Raw genomic sequence first — 22,444 nt, 5'->3', positions numbered from 1 at the left:
GAAGGTCTATCTGTTACTTCTCAACAATTTGTTGATGACACGGTTCTCTTTGGGCCGCCCACTTTAAAGGAAGTGAAGGGTATATGGAAAATTCTGTAGAATTTTATGTTGGCCTTAGGAACATTAGTAAATAATGATAAAACCAATATATTCCTTTTTAACTTCCAAGAAGCTATTCAAGGTTATTTGACTCGAATATTGGGATTTCATCATGCTCAATTTTCTTATAAATATTCGGGAGTGTTTAGTCTTATATTACAATCAGGTAGTAAGTTTGGAAGACCTCTTAGATAGAGTTCGATTGAAGGTCAGTAATTGGACATTTCGGGCCCTTTACTTTGTAGGAAAATTGGTGCTCACTAAATCAATTTTTCTAACATTGCTAAATTATAAAATGTCAGTTATGCCAATTCCAGAAACAATTTGTGATGGACTATGATCTTTATGGTGTGACTTCCTTTGGAGAGGCTCAACTAAAGCACAACGTTGGTCTCTTATAGGATGGGATAAACTTGTCAAACCAAAATTAGAAAGTGGATTGGGGTTATGTGATCCAAAATTGATTAGTATAGCTTATGGTATGAAACTATGGTGGCTTTCAATTAAGGGAGGTTGTTGGGAGTGGGATCCCCCAAGGGAAGTTTTGGGGCTAAAATCCCATATTAAGTCAATTTTTCTAATATAATTGGAAAGACTCTACATTTTTGGGCGCGGAGAATGAAGGTGTTATGTGTCAAAAAGGGTAGTCCACCCTTAGTTTTGTAAAGTAAAGTTGACTGTAAGATACCTACCCATGGTCTGTAGACCATGGGATTGTATAAAAAGAGCTAAGCTATAAGTAGATAAGAAAAAGAAGGAATAGAATGATAGATCATGTAATAGAGTCATAGCTCTGAAGAAGAAGTCTAAGTCTTGGGTCGTAGCATAGGTAGAGGCTCTGCAGCTGAGTGCACAGAGGCGTAGGGTAGAAGTCCGCAGCTGTGTGTGGACCCCTGCAGCGGTGTGCACAGGGTGGACAGAATCTATAAACACTTGGAGGATATTAATAAAAGGAGTTATTCTATAATTTCTTTGTCTTTGTTCTGTTGATGCATTCGGATATTTTATGTATGAATTTCCTTTATTATGTTTATATGATGTGTGAATGAATGAAATTACATTGAATAATTGAATGCAATTGCGAATATATACTTACACGGTGTTAACTTTAAGTATTCGATGAGATAAGCGAATCACTTAGGATAATTGGGGAATCGACACGACATGCTGCCATAGAAGGAAAAAAGTACCTCAGCCACAAGTTAGGGCTGCGCAAAAGTTTATCGTATACTTTCGTGAAGGTATTGAAGGTCGGAATAGAGAATTTGTCTTTCAAGTCCTAGAGCGAAGCCACCTAAGCGAAGGCAGGGATAGAGGGAATCAAACGACATCACAACCATCTCAGGGTGCAGAAATTTGGTTCCAACATCCGCCCATACCACTTCAGGTGAGACTTTAGTCCACGCTCCGCGGGCTGACACTGAAAGGGCCAGTAGTGTAGGGATTTGTTTGGCTAATTAACGCTAAATCTGGGTCAAGCCCCCTGAAGCCAACAAATGGTTCTGTTGCCGGTACTGGAATTTGCTTAAGAGATGTGTGATGTCATATCACTGGAATCTAACTAAGAAGGAGTTCAGAGATTGGTTGGATAGAAGGATCCACAAATTCGCCGTAGAGGAGAACAAAAGCCCACAACTGACAAAGGAACAGTGGTTGGACAAGTACCTGTATATAGAGATCCACAAGATATTTTTTTGCTCCTTCCCTATTAAGCTATACGAGTGGATCACGAAGCTATCAGATAGCCAAGGAAGATGGAAACTTGATGATCCTATAGTGTAGACCCTAGAGCTAGTATGAAGGTTGGAAGCATCGGAGGATAAGATCGCCCGCATTGTGGATCATTGGCTAGATCACATCATAGGACGATTTGTGACTGAATTTGCAGTCGACACCTCAGTGAGCTATAGCGAAGCAGAGTGATGCTTTTTCAAAGGACCGTGAGGTAAGTACGTAAAATATTTGAATACCTGGATGTTAGGTGTAGGATCCCCCAAGGATAGTTTTGGGGCTAAAAGCCCATATTTTGAGCAAATTTTGTAATCCAAGTGTAAATACTCCGCATTTTGTGGTCGCGGAGCACGTAGATGTTAACGAGTCATAGGGTTGTTTTCCCTTATTTTGAAATGTAATGTCGGCTCTAAAAGAATCACCCATGGTCTGTGGACCATGGGAATTGTATAAATAAAGTGAATCTCTAAGTAGTTTAAAGGGGAGACATGGAACATGTAAGAAAGTTATAGCTTAGGGTAGGAAGTCTAAGTCTTGGGTCGTAACATAGGTAGAGGCTCTGCAACTAAGTGCATAGAGGCCTAAAGTAGAAGTCCGCAACTGATTGTGTCGACCCCTGCAGCTGAGTGCACACGGAAGGTCAAGTCTATAATTGCCCAGAATTATAAATAAAAAGAAGTATTATACAAGTCCTATGTCTTTACTTCTTATTTATGTATCTTGTTATATTGGGTATGAAAATCACTTATAATGCTTATATGATGCACGAATATATGTAAATGTGTTGGTTAAGTAAACGCAAGTGACAACAACTATTTACACAAAGCTAACTAAGATAGCTTAATAAAATAAGTGAAACACTTAAGATAATTAAGGAATTTGCGTGACTCGCTGCCATAGCAGCATGAAAGTACCTAAGCCCCAGATTAGGGTTGTGCAAAGGTTGATTGTATACTTTTGTGAAGGTATTGAAGGCCGAAACAGAGGGTTTGTACTACAAGCCCTAGAGAAATATCACCTACATGAAGGCAGGGATAGAAGAGATCAATGACATCACAACCATCTCAAGGGTGCGGAAACTTGGTTCTAGCATCCCCCCATACTGCTTCGAGTAAGACTTCAGTCTGCACTCCATGGGCTAATGCTAAAAGGGCCAGTAGTGTAGGGGTTTGTTTGGCTAATTAACGCTGAACCTGGGTTAGGCCCCCTCAAGCCAACAAATGGTTCCGTTGCTGGGAACCAAATCTACATAGGATATGTGTGATGTCATATCACTAGAATCCAACTAAGAAAGAAATCGAAGGCTGATTGGACAGAAGGATCCACAAGTTCACGGCATAAGAAAAAAGGAATCCATGACCAACAAAAGAATAGTGGCTAGATAGGTACTTGTATAGAGAGATCCATGAAATCTTTTTCGTATCCTTTCTAGTTGAGTTATATGAGTGGATCGTGAAGCTAGCAAATAGCCAAGGGAGGTGGAAACCTTATAGTCCTATTGTGTGGACCCCAAATCTAGTGCGAAGGTTGGAAGCATAAGACGATAAGATTGTGCGCGCTATCGATCATTGGCTCGATCGTGTCATAGGAGGATTTCTTACTAAATTAGCGGTCAACACCTCAGTTAGCTATAGCAAGGCAAAGCGACACTTTTTCAAAGGACTGTGAGGTAAGTACGTAAAATGTTTGAATACTTGGATTAAAATGTTGTTGTGTGAAAAAAGGGTTATGTAGCTACCTTGATGTTTGAGACTATGTGAAGCAGAAAAATTTATAGAAACAGTGGAAATAAGGGTCCAGATTATAGCCCCTTGATTTCACCTCTGCGAAGGGATGAAGAAGCGATAGCAAAGGTCTCTCCATGAAGCGCTATTCAATTAATAAGACAATATTCCTACGAATACCACCTCCACCCACTCCACCTCCAACTTCACCGGTACCACCTCCACCTCCACCATAGTTCAGTATGGAAAATACAGTGAAGTTTCATTTGTTCAAAGGCTTGGGAAATGAGGACCTGGACCAATTTTGGTTCATTATGAGGGCTATATGGGAATCTCAAAGTGCTACAGATGACCACATAAGGAAGGCGATACTAGTTAGTGCTCTACAACATCGCATGCTAACCTAGTATATTAAGTACTCTAACGATAACCCAAATCTTGGAGTATCAGACATCTAGACAACACTAAATAAGGAATTTAGCAGGCCTAAATCTAAGGCACAGTCAATCATGGGATTCAAAGAGATCACGATATGACCAGGTGAGACACCTTAGGTATTGGATCAAATATTGAAGTGTCAAATCCGTGAATTCAATATGAATTTGATAGATGGACAGCATCACGAGTGGTTTGTGGCTTCACTACTACCCCACTTAAGGAACGCGTTGTCACAACAGAAGATAACAACTCAGGCAGAGGCCTTAGAGATTGCCATGACACTACATGACACTCCGATGCAAGATCCTAATCTAGGAGTTCATCAGATCTGTTGTACCTTAAGAAAACAATTTCCTAGCTGTGTAGAAATTGTGCTTAAGACATTAATAATTATAATGATTGTCACTTATTTGTCACTTAATTGTATGTTGTGTTCTCAAATGAAGGATCTGGGAGACTTGGTTTTTAACCCTCAATACTTAGGTGACATGAAAACATCAGAATGCCATTTGATTGCTGAATATAATTGATAAATGAGGAAATATTGAAGAAGTCAGAGACAATATGGTGTTTTACACAGAATCTACTATCTATGACACTTGGAGAAGTTAAAGATAATATACACAGAAACTACTATTTGTAACTTAGAAAAATTGCAGAGGTAAGAACTTCAAGTATAGGAGCGCTCTTTTAAGGGATTTTAACTTCATTTACATAAGAAAATAAAGACCTGTAGCTTCATTACCATACTTAAAGGAAGAAAACATATGATGACACATAACAGAGAAGACACAAAATCATACCCAACAATGTGTGGAAAACTTCTGATTCTTTCATTAATCAACAATTGTATCAAGAATACAGTGGCCTAGTATCCAGGTTCTCCAAAGTTCGAACCCCTTCTCTATAAATTTTTCTCTTTTTATACATTATAAGATAATTGGTAGTCATCAAAACTGTCAAACTACTTAACTATTTCCCTAATTGTCTAAAGTAAAAATTATTACAGAATATTGCACAGAGGGTAAAGGACACCTCATTCTAAAGAACATAAAATAATAGGTAGTAATGAAAGTTTGAAGATGATGGCCATTCTCTATTCGAATCTGTATCTTTGAGTCTTAACAAACTAGTGGATGAAGGGCAAAAAGATTTGGAAGCACTGCGGGGGGGAAAGACTCTATGGGAGCCTCAACGAGGTTGAACCCCCGTAGTGATTTTTGGCCACACATTTATTTCAACCATGCTAACGTCACGATAAACTGCGAGGGTCAAGCTTTGACTAACCTTCATGCTCATTTCTTCCCCGCAGCGCACCTTAAAGTACTTATCAAACTATTGCTTGATCACGCTTCTTGAACCTACATGGCATTTAAACGATGGGTCGGGTCCACGAAACTTAAAAGAATTAACACTCTGATTCATAAAACCTGTCACGTCCACCTTTTCAACACACATTTGACTCCCTTACGAACCCAATAGGAAATAAAAACTTCCAGTTAATGATCTACCGAGTCTGATTTTAATGATAAAACTTGATTACTTTTCCACCCGATATCCATCGGATCCCGTCTCTTTCGATGGACGGCTGAGATTAGCCTAGACTTCAACGAATTAAACTATATTTCATATGCCATCACATTCGATTTCTGAATTAAAATTCATTTTAGTTACCCACCCGATTGTCGTTAGATTTGTGGCCTATTGATTAGATGACCCAAATCTCCTCGCAGGTTTCTTACATTCAAAAGCCATCAAAAATATAAAATCAACCATTTCTTTCATATTTTTGATTTTATAAAACTGAAAATAAAACTTAAATAACAATGGACAATGGATGTTGTTGGCTTATTGGGGCCTGACCTAGGTTCAGAGGTGATTTAGGCAAACAAATCCTGGTACTACTAGCCCTTTCGGCAACAGTCCACAGAGCACGGACTGAGGTCTCACCGAAGTAATATGGGAGGGTGCTAGAACCAAGTTTCCACACCCTGGAGATGTATGATGAGTTCAAGTGGTCCGTAGTTTGACCCTGCACGCATGTCGCTATGCGCACTTACCCGTACCTCGCAGCCTGAGATGATGCCTTCGCGCAACCCTACTTGGGGGAAAAACGCTATTATTACCCAAGTCCTTACTAGTATTCTATTGTTAGTTGATTAACTTAGCTTATTTGAATGAGTAAAGTATACTTAGCAATATAAATCATTTATACAAGTGCGCGCAGTAAATAAACAGTATAATTGTAATTCACATCAAACAAGTAATAACCCAAGAACAGATACACGGAATTAAGATAAAACTTTTCTCTATTATTATCTTCCTTTGGTTACAGACTCGACTCCACCCTATGCACTCAGCTACAGGGGTCTGCGCACTCAGCTTCAGACTACTAGGTCTCTACGCACTCAACTGCAGAGCCTTCTCCTACTCTACGATCCAAGACACACTTAAACACTTAGACTCTTGTTCTACGCTTATACTTCCTTCGTTCTCCTCTTTTACACTTAAAGCCTTGCTCTATTTATATAATTCCATGTTCCGTGGACCATGGGTAGGCCAAAATTACATCACAAACTAGGGCAGACAACCCTATGACTCCAACATACTTCCACGCCCGCGATTCGCAAAGCATTACAACATCATTCGGTAAAAACATGGGCTTTGCCCCAAAACATTCCTCGGGGAGATTCCATGCCCAACAGGCCCCCAACACAAACATCCTGACTCACCCTCGAGTCACTCGGTCGGCGCGATGATCTTGGTGTGGAGTTCCTCCAACTATCCTCGAACTATGCTGATGTCAGCAGCGCACTAAGCTATTGCTTGCTGAGTCTGTTGCATCCTTTGTTCTGAGACCTCCGTGTCTGGGGTGCTTCTCTGCATTAATGTGTGCATCCCCTATATGTGCGCGAGCTTTCCTTTGATGTTTGTCATAATAGTGAAAGCCTTGTCAATCCACAGTTGGACGCGCACTTTAAGGAATGCCTCCTTATGTCGCACCACATCCACCTGTTCCTTCAATGCCTTAGCTTGCTGCATCCTCGCAAGCCACTGAGTGAGGACTATTGTCTATGCAGTTCCTCAGACACTATCGTATTGCTGCTGGAGTTCTCATGCCTCTGTCTCCAAGCATTGGATGTTGGGGTCCTCCTGCAGAGTTGTGAGGACCTCAAGTGCTTGCTCCAACAAAGTGGTACAGTCTTGCACTGCACCTCCAATTTATTCCAATCCCACTATGATAGTGCTAGCGCGTTGTTCTCGGACCTCTGGGGGAGTGGAAGGTTGTGCCTTTAATGGTAGCTCAGCGGTCTGAAGATTCAGCTCCAGCTGAACCTTGGTCATTTTTTCTCTAGCCTTGCAAACTCCGATTGACAACCTGTGGATCCACACCTCTACTGGTAGATCTGCTGGGATGGCCAGCTCCAAGATGTGTCAGCAAGTGTCGTCTACCACCTACACCAACTGTTGATTCTGCGATACCAATTTGTCGCACTGCAAACTTAGTTGTTCCATGTTTATCTTTTTCTTGCTGAGAACTTGGATCGCGTAGCTCTCCCTAGTGCGTAGCTCTGTTGTTATCCCATCCTGTAGCAGATACAGTGTCTCACACAGAAGGGCAGTGAAATTAAGGACAAGGCCTTTCATCATGTTAACCGAAAATATATCGTTCGCATTCACTACTACTAAGGCCCCTTCCGGCAACACTATTGTGTTTTCCATTCCTACGTGAAACATCTATTCTTCTACCGAGGATCCTGCTGCTAAGTGGGTGGAAAGGGTACCCACCTCAGGGGGATGCACTTGTAAGTCCTGTAGCTATGCCTTGAGGGCCCCCAACATAGTCTGGTGATCCTGCATAAATTCCTGAAGAGCCTCATTCGTGACATCGCGAACTGTCTCGTTAATGTCATGGAGGTCACCTTCAGTTAAGGTGATCGGGTCAATGGCCAACTTCGAGGCCTTGACCTTCTTCCTCAATAAGCTCTCTCTGCCCTTTGTGGGTGCTTCAACTGTGTGGGTGTGGTCCCTGGGTCCGTGCTCCCTTCTGACGTTTCTGCTTCCTCTGTCTCCTGACCCTATGAGGACATTGCTTGGTCCTTGTCCGCCTTCGCAGTTGTTACCTCTGCTGCCTGTGCTGTTGCTACTACTTCTGTGACCTTCTTCTGCTTGATGGCTTTCTATGTCACTTTGTGCATAGCCCTTTCCTCAGCTGCTATTGTTTCCTTCCGCCTTTCCTTGGCCAATTTTATGACACACAGCTTGGCATCACCCTTCTTCTTCTGCGCTACCACCTTCTCAATTTTTGCAAGATCTGAGGCACACCATTTCGGAGGCCTTATCTCCAAGATAGTAAAAATGGCATCCTCAGTGGCCACAAAAGGTAACTTCATCCACTGCTTCGCTGGATCCTTACGCACCCTAATAAAAATGTTGTGCATATCAGCTTTAAAGTCTGTAAAACTCTACAGACTGTTATACACCGTGGGCGACAGGTGCAGCTTCCGGTTGATCCACATCTAGATGTTCATCTCCATGAGCACCCAGAAGATTTTGGTGTCGCGTATTCTTTTCGCATCCTTCATGGCCTAGAGTGAAGCATACTTCACAGCCTTTGGTAAATCTCTATCAATTGGGGGGAATTGACTATCCTCCGGCAGTTCCCTTTCTATGAGCATGATGGATAGAAACAACCACACCTAGTGGAAGGTTTTACCCTGCTCCTAGGCTTTGTGACAGTTCTCCAAGAATTCCGTGCAGAGGAATTCAACCCAGTTAAACTAGAATCCTTCTGCGTACTGCTCGGCCAGTGCGATCACCGATGCAAGTACCTTGTCTGCATTGCACTTTCACATGATTTTTCCAGCCAAGATTTGGGTAGCTATGTGTACTTTTTTATCCTTGATGCTAGAGATAGCATAGCCCCTCTTCTTCTTCTCCAGCTTGTATTTTGTCTTCATGGCCTCCGCGAGGGCCAAATCACTACCTTTCCCTTCTGATATGGTCACAGGGTCCTTTCCTTTGTAGGGGAGCTGAGAAATGTGGTGAATTAGGTCTGCCGTAATGGGGATAGGCTCCTCCAGCCATAGATACCCATCATGCACCAGGAAAAGCAACTTCTTGATAATGAAAATGGTTATGGGCACGCAGTGGAAATGTGGTACCCATAATAGTTTTAGCAGCCCGACCTTTTCCACTCTGCACAACCACTTCCGCAGCTCTAATGTTGTCACCACCCCCGCGTTGTTCTGCTTCATGAGATTCCTAGTCTCCAGGTGAGGGAATTTCTCACTGTCAGTGAGGTCCCAATCTTTGAACTTCATGGTTGGCATGCAGCCCAGGTGTGGGCCCTCAAACACAAGGTCGTCTGGGAGGAGCAGGGTCTGGAGCGAACTCTTGGTTTTATCCAGGTCCTTAGGCACTTTGGCCTTCCCTTTTTGCAGGGGGATATATGTGAACAGTTTTGTCATAGAATGTGTAGGTTGAATATCCTCCTCCATGCCTTCATCTTCCTCTTCTTTGATGATAAGGGCTTGCAAATCTTCTTCTTCCTCATCTATGTCTATTGTGACAACTTTCCCCCTCTCTTCCCTTGATAGTTTTTTGCACAGTGGGTTCCTCGAGGACACGCATATGGGAGCCATTGCTTACTTATCCTTCTTGTGTCGTGGTGTACGCGGTGATTTGGGGATCTTTGCCACAACCCAAACATCTTCTGGAACATCCTCCACAATTGGGGTTTGCGCGACTTCGTTGGTGGTTACCTCTTCAATTCCCAAACCATCCTTAGTTGCGGTCATCATATCTAGGCTGTATTCAGTCACTCGAGAATTCAGGGGCTTAATTATCATTTGGCACTCAATGCTCAGTGCTCTGCTCAATCGCTCAATTGTCAAATGACTAAGTGTTTTTTGTTGGGAAACCCTTTGTGTTTTATAGTGCTTTTTGAATTCAAGTTTGACCATTCCCCCTAATTCCTATCCACTAATTATTTCTTGGCGTTGGATTTTCCCAAATCTTGCCCACAAATCACATCTTAAATGCCCGCCACCCGCTCCATTCAACCTTGAGTCGCACATCCCATCATGAATAGTGACCTCAATAGTCACTTTCTAGCCAATCCACACGGCAGTGTAGCCCTCCATGCGTGGACACGGACCCTGTGACGCTCTGCTTCTGTGTGCATCCCCAATATCGTGTAGTTCTTGGGCATAATAGTTTATAGTCCTACGCTTCCTTTCAACTTCCTAGAGCACTAAGACTGTCTTTCCCGTGACTAGTCAGGTGGTCACACCAACCGTGTAGGACTCCTTTCCATCCTCTACCATGGTTTGAGGAGAATCCCCACCTTCCATTGTTGTGGTCGGAATCATGTATTTTACGACTTGCAACGCGCTACCCTGGTCACTTCATTTGGCGATATGTGGACCAAGCCAAGGCAACAGACTAACCGGTTCATGACGATAGTGCTCAAACTTGTCAGTATGATCATATGCACCTTCCCTTACCATCCTAGGTTCTTTGACGAAAAACGCTTCCTTTATCTCGTCTTCCAGCTTCTTGACCTCTGCGTCCATCATAGTGCTTTTCTTCCTTAATCGTATCCTTTCTTTTTCAAGTTCGTGGAGTCTAAATTTTCCCCATCGGATTTCTTCCTCAAGTCCTATGTGTTTTGTTTCTCGTAGCTGTGTGATTCCTTCGTTTCAGGCTTCGCGGACTGTCGTATCTACGGGTGCTTCTATGCGCAGACTAGGCTTCGCATGCTCCATAGGGATTATAGCCCTTGCTTGAGGCTTCAACTTCAAAAGTGCTTATGCGATCAGGGTTTTGCACATGGTCCTATAAGCCCATAGAACCGATGGTACGCGCAGGTCCTAGTTAGTGCATTTTACATGGTGGACCATGTTTAGCACCTTGCACACCTTGTCAAAGGCATCCCCACGGATAATCTTTGGTGCACTTGGACTTATCACACTTCATCATTCGCACCCTCATCTTGCTCGCTTTGACTTGTCGGTCCTGTTTCCTATCATGAGGATGGTGTGCGTTTGTGGAGGTTGCATACCATACACTTGTACCCATCTGGAGAGTTGGGCACGCAGGCTGTTGTGTCCATCATCCCTGGCTTTTATCCACATCTAAGGCTTTCCAAACCGCATGAGAATCATCCTTCTACATCCCTGCCAGTCCTCAAAATTTTGCTGGTGCATACCCCACAACCTTGCAGGCATAGCACGCAGTACCCATTTCAAAGCATTGAACCACTATTGTTCTGGCACCTCTCTTTAAAATTTGTTCAGAAAATCATCCACCAGTATCAAGCCATCATACATAAGTATATCCCTTACTTCTGTGGTCATGCAACACAGTGATCTCACCATCATGTTGCAATTGAGCGTGGTTACCTCGTGTAATCAGTTATGCCATCGTTCTATTTCCTCGTCCAAATTATATGTGCAGGAGCTTTTGTGCTCCCATGAAATCCTGCCATCAGTGTAGGATTCGCCCAATCCTATTCCTGAGCAGTGATCTTGTAGATATAGTCTAGATCATCATCGTTCTCGTCATCGCACACTGGCTCTGTGTAGCGCGATCCTTCTACAGGGTCTAAAGGTACCACTATGTGTAGTGACCTTTTCTCAAAAATCATTTTGCGCTTCTTTAGATTTGTCACTCCATTCCTATCAGTGGCCCAATCTATTCCCAGTAGCATGGGATAGGGATTGCTGTCATCCATAATTTCTATCACTTCAAAATCTGCAAGCGTGTTCGGACCTTTGATATCTATTGTTATTCCCTGCAATCTTCCCATCGGTAGGATCTTTTGCTAGTTCGCCATTCGCAATTGAATAGGAGACCATTGCAATGCGGGCCTACCCATGTGCTCCCATGTCTACTTTGGTAGGATGTTTGTGTTCGATCCTAGATTCAAAATCACTTGATCCATTTCATATTCTCCGATTTGCGCAGTCAATCTCATATCCCTTCTTGTTCGCGTTGTGTGTTTCCCGAGATTCCGAACTACACGCGGTTCCCCTAATCCAGCACATCTAGTGATGAGTTCTTGCAACCCTTTCACTGCTTTGCTATCACGCAACAGCTTCATGCATGTCTCCATAAAGTTAGTGAGCATTGATGGGTCCATTTCTGGTTCTAGTTTTTCTTTCTTACCTAAAGTGAAGGCCTCCGTGAAGCTCTTCTTAGATTCCATGAATGTCTCCTTCGCGCACTCCAAATCGAACTCTGGTTCCTTTGTTGGAGCCTTTCAAACCTAGGCACTTTCTTCGGGTTGCTTGTCCTTGTCATCTCCTATCATGATACTACATTGGAGTAGGATGTTTACATTTGGGTCCTCCTCGTGCGGCTCAAACCTCATCATTTGTAGGTTCTGAGTCGGGGGAGGCTAGAGTGTTCCTTTATCACACAAACTAGCTATCAATGTGGGGTAGTCCTCCATCTCATGATCAAATTGGGTACAATATAAACATGATGCTCTCATTGGATTCATACAATCACGGGCATAATGCCCTGGTCCTCCACAATTGTAACAAATCAGCTGTTTGTGACCTCTTCTTGGTCCCATTCCACCTCAACCTCGTTTGCACCCCTGAAATCCAATGCACGCCATCCCTGCATTTTGATCGAGGACTCGTGTTTTAGTCTGAACTCTGTAGGTAGGAATCTGATCCATCATCAATTCGTAACTTCTACAAGTGCGCTCATCATGGCCTACTGACTTGCAGAAATTACAGAATAATTGTTGGGACATCTGCGTATACTTTTGTAATAGGTGGCAGTTATCTGTATCATTGTTCCCAACTATCTGAAAAATCCCACACCATAATGCAGGCACCACGCTTGGTCCTACTTGTGCCTCTGGTCTCAATGGCATCGGCCCTCCTCCCGCTAGGTAGTTCGCGAAGACTGGGCAATGGTCCTTGTCATGTCCTTGGCCTTTGCACTTCATGTACCATACCTCCTCACGTGCCTCTAGGTGAGTTGTCTTGTCCTGTTTCAAACTCTGCATCTCCAGACACAGGTTTTTCAACTACATGTGGATCTATTAGACTCCCAGGCTAGGATCTTGTATTGGGGTTTCATGCAGTCTCATTAAAATCTCCAAAGCTTCGACCTAAATGGATAGCTTCTGTTGTGACAGCGTAGTCCTTAGATGCGGCATTAGTGACACTACAAACCATGCGTAGTGCTTCCCATATGTTAAGGTCATATTGGCTTCACAAATCATACCCTTCAGTCTCTGATCTAGCTCCTGGGGGGTCTCACCTAGAAGCATCGTGATTTCCTTAAACCTAGTAATCGACTGTGTCTCTAATTTTGGTATGCTAAATTCCCTGTTTAGCATAGCTTGGATATCCACGATCCCTGCATTTGGATGGTCATTGGAATGTTTGATGTACCATGTCAGTGCATGATCCTACAAGGTGCTAACTAGTGTTGCCTTCTTGATATTATCATCCGTGACTCCTTGCACTTCCCATACAGCCTTTACCATGAACAAAAATTGGTCCAGATCTCCATTCCCTACTCCTTTGAATACCGACAACTTTATTGTGCTCGCCATATTGAACTGTGGTGGTGGTGAAGGTGGTGTGGGTGGAGATGGGGATGAAGATGGTGAAACAGGTGGTGGTGGGGGTGGTATGCGCGGAATTCACTGCCTTATCAGACTAATCACACTTCTTGGTGAAACTTTCGCGAGCTCTTCCTCACTTTCTCATCGGCGTGAAATCAAGGGGCTCATTTCTATCTCTGCGCTACCTTTGTTTCTATATATCCTCCCACTTCGCATAGCCCCAAACATTAATTGATTCGCATAACCCACTTTTCACACAGTAGCATCTTAATCCAAGTGTTCAAAGATTTAACGTACTTACCTCGCGGTCCTTTGAGGAAGCGTCATTCCGCCTCACTATAGCTGACTGAAGTGTCTACCACGAACTTAGTGATAAACCCTCCTATAATTTGGTTGAGCCAATGGTCCACAACATGCGTGATCTTATCTTCTGATGCTTCTAGTCTGTGCACCAACTCTGGAGTCCACACAATAGGTTTGTCAAGCCTACACCTTCCTTGACTGTCTGCTAACTTCGCGATCCACTCGTACAACTCAGAGGGGAAGGACGCAAAGAAAATTTCATGGATTTCCATATATAAGTAGCGATCTAACCACTCTTCCTTCGATACTCATAGATTCCTGTTTTCCTGTGCTGTGAACTTGTGAATTTTTCTATCCAGCCACTCTTCAATTTCTCTCTTTGTCGAATTCCAGTGACACAACATCAAACATCTCTTATGCAGATCCTGGTCCTGGCAACGGAACCATTTGTTGGCTTGTTGGGGCTTGACCCAGGTTTAGAGGTGATTTAGCCAAATAAATCCTAGTACTACTGGCCCTTTCGGTAACAGTCTGCAGAGCGCAGACTGAGGTCTCACCCGAAGTAGTATGGGAGGGTGCTAGAACTAGGTTTCCACACCCTAGAGATGTCTGACGAGTTCAAGTGGTTCGCGGTTCAACCCTGCGCGCACGTCACTATGCACACTTACCCGTACCTCATAGCCTGAGATGCTTCCTTCATGCAGCCCTACTCGGGGGCCGAATGTTATTATTACCCAAGCCCTTACTAGTATTCTACTGTTAGTTGATTAACTAAGCTTATTTGCATGAGTAAAGTATACTTAGCAATATAAATCATTCATACAAGTGCACGCAGTAAATAAATAGTATAATTGTAATTCACATCAAACAGGTAATAGCCCAAGAATAGATACACGGAATTAAGATAAAACATTTCTCTATTATTATCTTCCTTCGGTTATAGACTCAACTCTGCCCTGTGCACTCAGTTGCAGGGGTCCGTGAGCTATGGACTACTAGGCCTCTACGCACTCAACTACAGAGCCTTCTCCTACGCTATGACCCAAGACACACTTAGACACTTAGACTCTTGTTCTAAGCTTCTACTTCCTTTGTTCTCCTCTTTTACACTTAGAGCCTCACTCTATTTATACAATCCCATGGTCCAAGGACCATGGGTAGGTCGAAATTACATTACAAACTATGGTGGACAACCCTATGACTCCAACATACTTCCACGCCTACAATTCGCGAGGCTTTACAACATCATTCAGTCAAAACATGGGCTTTTAGCCCCAAAACATTCCTTGGGGGGATTCCATGCCCAACAAATGCTACAACATCTGGCTCCACCTGGGGATAGTGCTTTTGCCACAGAAGCACTAAGAATTGCAGATCAGTGCCTTCACCTCGGGCATGGAATCATATTACTTAAGCAATTTAAATTATATGGCATTTGTAGACTGATTTCACTCCGGTATCTATAATAATTGGATGCTTGTGCTTTGATAGCAAGGTGTTGAGAATCGTAGATCAGTAGCCTTAGTTGGGCATGGAGTCTGAAATTCTGAAAACCCTGAGATTTGAAAGACTAAAACCTGACATTCTTGAAATCTAAAACCTTTGTAAACCAACTTCAAACTAGGATACTCACTCTTATTTATCATCTAAAATGAAACTAAAGAACTGCAACTAGAAACCAAATACTCAACACCTGAGCTTATTTATGTACATGTTCCTACCTATGTGCATGACTGATCTCAATCAGGTGAAGTCAATCTTCCAATGGTACCAGGTTAGCATTTGAGTGCCTGATCTAGAACCATTCTGCCAGTGAATTTTGAAAATACAATTCATCCTGAATGGAAAATAAACTATGCATAAGGGAAGCTCACAACAAAAATTAGGAATATATCCACAAAATGGTATGTGTAGGCTGCTAATAAATTTCTCCATGTAATTTGCCACAGGATCTTCAAAAGTATAAGAAAAAATATGGTCTTGATCAGCTCCAAAAAAGAAAGTCTCTATGTATGAAGGTTCTTGCTCGAATAAACCTTCTATTGGGATAATATGCTCAATAGAACAATCAACAACATCTTTAAGAAAATGATCTATGTCACTTTTATGTCTCCACTTTTCATCTCTGAGCTTTGATTGAAAATAATTTGTAATTATGACCTCAGGAAGAAAAATAAAATTTTTCACATCACTATATGACATATGGCCAACTTCAAATAGATTGTTTACCTCTGATCCATGGGCATCATTGTGTTCTTCAATGCAATGATATACAATCTCTTTATCAACTTTATTTTTACATAAGATAACCTCTTTTGCTATAATAAATGACTCAACATATTGTTATCCAACATTTCTCACTTGCTGGTTTTCTTCTTTATGTCCAATACCCAACTGATGAACTCGAAGACCTTCATCCTATTCCTCATCTGAACCATTTTTGTTATAAATAGGAGGACCATCAAATTTAACAAAATAGGATCTCTGGGGATTTATTTGCAACTTAATTATTTCTCCCTCTTCTCGACTGCTGGGTAGAAATTCTTGATGCATGTTTGAACTTTTCTCCATTTGAATGCTCTCTTGATTTGCTTGGAATAGGGTCAACCAATTCTCTACTTGTGAGATTATTGAAGAAAAGTTTTTCTTAAACTTTTCCGCATCATTTTGAGAAAATGATAGTTCTTTTCTTTCAAAGATTTGCCCATAATTAATTTGGCTATAACCTCTCTGAATGCCTGATATGTTATCAACACGATCATTAGTTTCTTCAGTAGGATTATCATGAGCTTTTAAAATTTCTTTAGAATCATAATATTCAGAACAACCTTGAAAAGGAAACTTGTGTGAATAAGAAGTTCTACAAAAAGAATTGAACACTGAATGGAAATATTTCAAAGATGAAATGCTTGAATGAGGCATTGAACTGTACCAAAACCTGGCTTCTTAGTCCAAAGAAAACATAAACAACTTCATCTTCACATCTTCATGAATGATACTCTACTACTTCATGCATTCATGAAAATCTTGAAGGTGCTAAACCAGATCTTCATATCCATTTCCACTGAATCTTAGAAGATACTCATTCCACTCATGAAATATAGGCATATGATGAGGATAGCCAGTGATCCCAGTAAAATCTAGTGGGCTAAATTTATTGGCTAAGAATGCAGGGATTGCCATTAAATCATAGAAAAGAAAACTCCAAAGTGAAGATCATAGGTGTGAATGTACAACCAACTGCTAAAACTTGTCACCCTCAAGAATCAGCTTCAAACTTAATTAACCCAGGGAAAAGTGTTCTTATTCAATTGTTTTGTAGGTTGTGGTTCTTGTTCTTGTGGAGTCACCTTTTGGAGCCAGAGTTATTGCTTTTGTTCAAAATAGCCAAATATTTCCTCCTCACAGAAAAACCAAAGGAAAATATTGAAAACCTAGGAAAAAGTGTTCTTGTCTTCTCTCCACGGAAATGGCGCCAATTAATGTTGTACCTTAATAAACAAATTTCCTAGTTGTGTAGAAATTGTGCTTAAGACATTAATGATTATAATGATTGTCACTTGTTTGTCACTTAATTGTATGTTGTGTTCTCAAATGAAGGACCTGGGAGACTTGGTTTTTAACCCTCAATACTTAGGTGACATGAAAATATCAGAATGCCATTTGATTTCTGAATATAAATGATAAATTAAGAAAGCTTAAAGAAGTCAGAGACAATATGTTGTTTTACACAGAATCTACCATCTATGACACTTGGAGAAGTTAAAGATAATATGCTGTCTTACATAGAAACTACTATCTATAACTTAGAAGAATTGTAGAGGTAAGAACTTCAAGTATTGGAGTGCTCTTTTAAGGGATTTTAACTTCATTTACATAAGAAAATAAATACCTACAGCTTCATTACCATACTTAAAAGAAGAAAACATATGATGACACATAATAGAGAAGACACAAAATCATACCCAACAATGTGTGGAAAACTTCAGATTCTTTCATTAATCAACATTTATATCAGGAATACAGTGGCCTAGTATCCAAGTTCTCCAAAGTTCAAACCCCTTCTTTGTAAATTTTTCTCTTTTTATACATTATAAGACAGTTGGTAGTCATCAAAACTGTCAAACTACTTAACTATTTCCCTCACTGTCTAAAGTAAAAATTATTACAGAATATTACACAGAGGGTAAAGGACACCTCATTCTAAAGAACATAAAATAACAGGTAGTAACAGAAGTTAGAAGATGATGGCCATTCTCTATTCGAATCTATATCTTTGAGCCTTAACGGAGCAGTGGATGAAGGGCGAAAGGCTTTGGAAGCACTGTGGGGGGTAAAGACTATATGGGAGCCTCAACGAGGTTGAACCCCCACAGTGATTTTTGGCCACACATTTCATTCCACCGTGCTAATGTCATGGTCAACTATGGGGGTCGAGCTTTGACTAACTCTCGTTCTCATTGCTTCCCTAGAGCACACCTTAAAGTACTTATCAAACTATCACTTGATCATGCTTCTTGAACCTGCATGACATTTAAATGATGGGTCAGGTCTAGGGAACTTAAAATAATTAACACTCTGATTCATAAAACCTGTTGCATCTACCTTTTCAATGCACCTTCGACTCCCTTATAGACCCAATAGGAAATAAAAATTGCCAATTAATGATCTATCGAGTCTGATTTTAACGATAAAACTTGATTACCTTTCCACCTGATATCCATCGGATCCCGTCTCTTTCGATGGACGACGGAGATTGGCCCGAACTTCAAAAAATTAAACTGTATTTCATATTCCATCGCATCTGATTTCTGAATTAAACTTCATTTTAGTTACCCACCCGATTGTCATCAGATTTATGGCCTGTTGATCAGAAGACCCAGATCTTCTCACGGGTTTCTTACATTCAAAAGCCATCGAAAATATAAAATCAACCATTTCTTTCATATTTTTGATTTTATAAAACTGAAAATGAAACTTAAATAACAATGGATAATGGATGCTACAACAAGATCCACGTGTAGCTGTAGAATCTGTGCCTTGAGATGCACAGTCTGAAGCAGGACAGAATAGTTCAACTAGAGGTACGTGACGAAATATGGTGCTTGAAATGCAAGAGTCAGGGTCATGACAAAGACTATTTCCCGGTCTTTGCAAATTATTTTGCAAGGGGAGGACCGATGCCTTTAAGGCTGGAACCTCAAGCAGGACCTTGGGTGGGGCCTGCATTATGGTGTGATATCTTTCAAGTAGTCGAAGAACATGCCATGGATAACTGTCACTTGCTACAGAAGTATGTGCAAGCACCGCAACAGTTGTTTTGAAACTTTTGTAGGTCAATAGGACATGATGAGTGTACTTGTAGGAGATATGAATTGATGATGGATAGAACTCCTGCCTGCAAGGTTCAGGCCGAAACACGGCCCCTTGACCGGAATGCAGGAATGGCACAAACAAGATTTCATGGGCATGGACGAGGCCGAGGTGGAGGAGGACCTGGTAGAGGTTGCGAACAGTTGATTTTCTACAATTGTGGAGGACCAAGACACTATGCCCGCAATTGCACTAATCCAACATGTCTATCGTGCAAGTATTGCACATTGTTTGATCATGAAACAAAAGAATGTCCTACACTGATAGCTAGGGTACGTGAAAAAGGAGCTCTACCGCCTCCCCCGACTCAGAACCTGTAGATGATGAGGTCTGAGCCACGCAAGAAAGATCTGAACATAAATATAGTGCTCCAGAGTAGAATCGTGACGGGAGATGACAAGGGGAAACAACCAGACTATAGTACCTGGGTTCGAAAATCTCCGAAAAAAGAGGCTGAGTTTGATTTGGATCGTGCTTGTGAAGCATTTATGGAATCTAAGAAGAGCTTCGCTGAGGCCTCCACTTAAAGAAGCAAGGATAAGCCTAAGCCAGAGATGGACCCTTCTATGCTCACAACTTTCCTGGAAACTTGTATGAAGTTACCGCGTGATAGTAAGGCTATAAAAGGGTTACCAGAACTCATCAATAGATGTGTTGGGTCTGATCTAGGTAAACCGCACATAGTCCGAAATATCGGTAAACATAAGACAAGGACGAGGCATGAAATGAGACTCACTGCGCAGATCAGAGAATAGGAAATGGATAGAGTCATTCTGGATTTAGGGTCAAATGCGAATGTCCTACCAAAACAAACATGGGAGTGAATGGGGAGACCTAGCTGCAATGGTCCTCAATCCAGCTAAGGATGGCGAATCAATAGAAAATCATCCGCATGGGGCAGCTGCAGGGGGTAACCGTGGACATTGAGGGAGCAAGCACGCTGGCAGATTTTGAAGTACTAGAGAGAGTGGATGATAGCAATCCCTACCTTGTGCTCCGGGGAATTGACTAGGCTACTAATATGAATGGGGTAATCAATCCGAAGAAGCGCAAGATGATCTTTGAGAAGAAATTACTGCACATAATAATACCCCTAGATCTTGCTGAAGGATCACGCTATACGGAACCAGTCCGCGACTATGAGAGTGATGATGATCTAGACTACATCTATAAGATAACAACGCGAGACCAAGACTAGGTAAATCCCACGATGGATGGATGGATTACATGGGATCGCAAGAGTTCCTACACCTCAGACTCCGATGAAGAAATAAAATGCTAGCATAATCGGTTACACGAAGTAACCACACTGAATTGCAACATGATGACCCGGTCGTTGCATTGTGTGTCGTCAAAAGTAAGAACTATGCCTACTTATGATGGATTGAATGAGGCAGATATCTTTTTGGATGCATTTGAAAGAGAGGTACTAGAAAAGCAACACTTCCAGGCCTTGGACTGGGCACTGCATGCTACGCTCGCAATATGGTGGGGTATACACAAAGGAAGCTTTGATGATTGGCTCAAGTGTAGGACAATGATGAGAACATGATTTGGGAAGCCTAAGATGCGACTGATAGACAAGTACGATGGGTAGAATGATCTGCGCGTGCATCTGGCCAAATGGATGGAGGCTTATGGAGAAAAGCCCCAACCTGAGTGGGTGCACCTATTCTGTGATACCCTGGATGTTGTCCTAATGAATTGGTATATAGAAATAGAGCTCCACCATGGGAAAGGTGATTGGGATATCCTATGCGAAGGATTCATGATGACATTAAGTTTTGACGACGGGTATGACAGCATTAATGAGGCGCTACAAGAGGTGAAAGCAGCCATCTTTATGATACCAAAAGATCCTTTAGACCTAGTCCACCCTAAATTGTTTACTCAGCTACATCATGCATTAGAATGTTATAATGTAACTGCTGAAGATGAGGATGAGATCTACGGAAGATTAAAATTCTGGAAACAAAAGGCCACTACGAGGTTTAAGGACTGCATATTGAGAACCCTAATATAATCACGTCGTGAAAACAAGACAAGTGAACATTGTTACGGAGGCAGAACCCAAATTCGTGAAGATTGGAGACTACTGGGATGACATGACGGTGGATAAGGTCACTAAATTACTCAGCAAATATTAGGACTTATTCCCTACCAAGTTTACAGATTTGAAAGGAATAATCAGAGATCCAGGAGTGATGAAGATCACGTTAAAGCCCAACACGAAGCTAGTTAAGCAAAGACCTTACCGCCTAAATCTGAAATACAAGGAGAAGGTCCGCTTAGAGCTAGACAAAATGCTAGCAGTAGGCATCATTGAGCTTCTGGAGGAATCCAATTGGGTAATCCCAATGGTGGTGCAAGAGAAGAAGTAGAAGGATGAGATAAGGATATGTGTGGATCTCAGAAAACTGAATGACGCTTGTGTGCATGATCATTTCCTGACTCCATTCATGGATGAAGTGTTGGACAATGTTGGTGGCCACGAAGCATATTCCTTCACTGATGGATTTTCTAGGTACCACCGAATCAAAATCACGCTGGAGGATAGGAGCAAGACAACCTTCACGAGTGAGTGGGGTTTTTTTCAATACACTATAATGTCGTTCGGGTTGAAGAATGCACCTGCTATCTTTTCACACATGTTTTTTGTGAAATTCAAGGAATTTATTCATAAGTTCCTGGAGGTCTACTTTGATGAATGGATTGTACTGGGGTTGCTTAAGTGCCATGTAGTGAGTTTGCACTTGATGCTGGATAACTGTCGAAGATACCAGATCGTGCTCAACCTCAAGAAGTGGTTGTTTTGCATTCCTTTTGGGAACCTATTGGGGCATGTGGTTACAGACAAGGATTGATGGTATACCCCGCGAAGATCATGGTGATACTGACCTTGGAAGCACCGAGGAGTGTGAAACAGATGTCTGCTACTCTGGGACATATGGGATATTATAGAAATTTTATCAAAGGCTACACCCAGATCACCACGTTGATGGAAAAACTGTTGAAAAGGGATGTCACGTTCTACTGGAACGATGACTGTAAGAAAAGCCTGGATATATTGAAAGAAAAGATGGTTACCGTGCTGATTCTAGTCTTTTCGAATTGGAAGAAAGAGTTTCATGTACATGTTGACACGTCATGTATAGCGCTGGCGATAGTACTAACATAGGAT

This window comes from Pinus tabuliformis, chromosome 1_2, assembly GCF_031772625.1.
Source record: "Pinus tabuliformis cultivar Carrire ecotype Pingquan chromosome 1_2, CPIR1, whole genome shotgun sequence".
NCBI classification, from domain to species: Eukaryota; Viridiplantae; Streptophyta; class Pinopsida; order Pinales; family Pinaceae; genus Pinus; species Pinus tabuliformis.
This window is presented reverse-complemented; position numbering follows the sequence as displayed.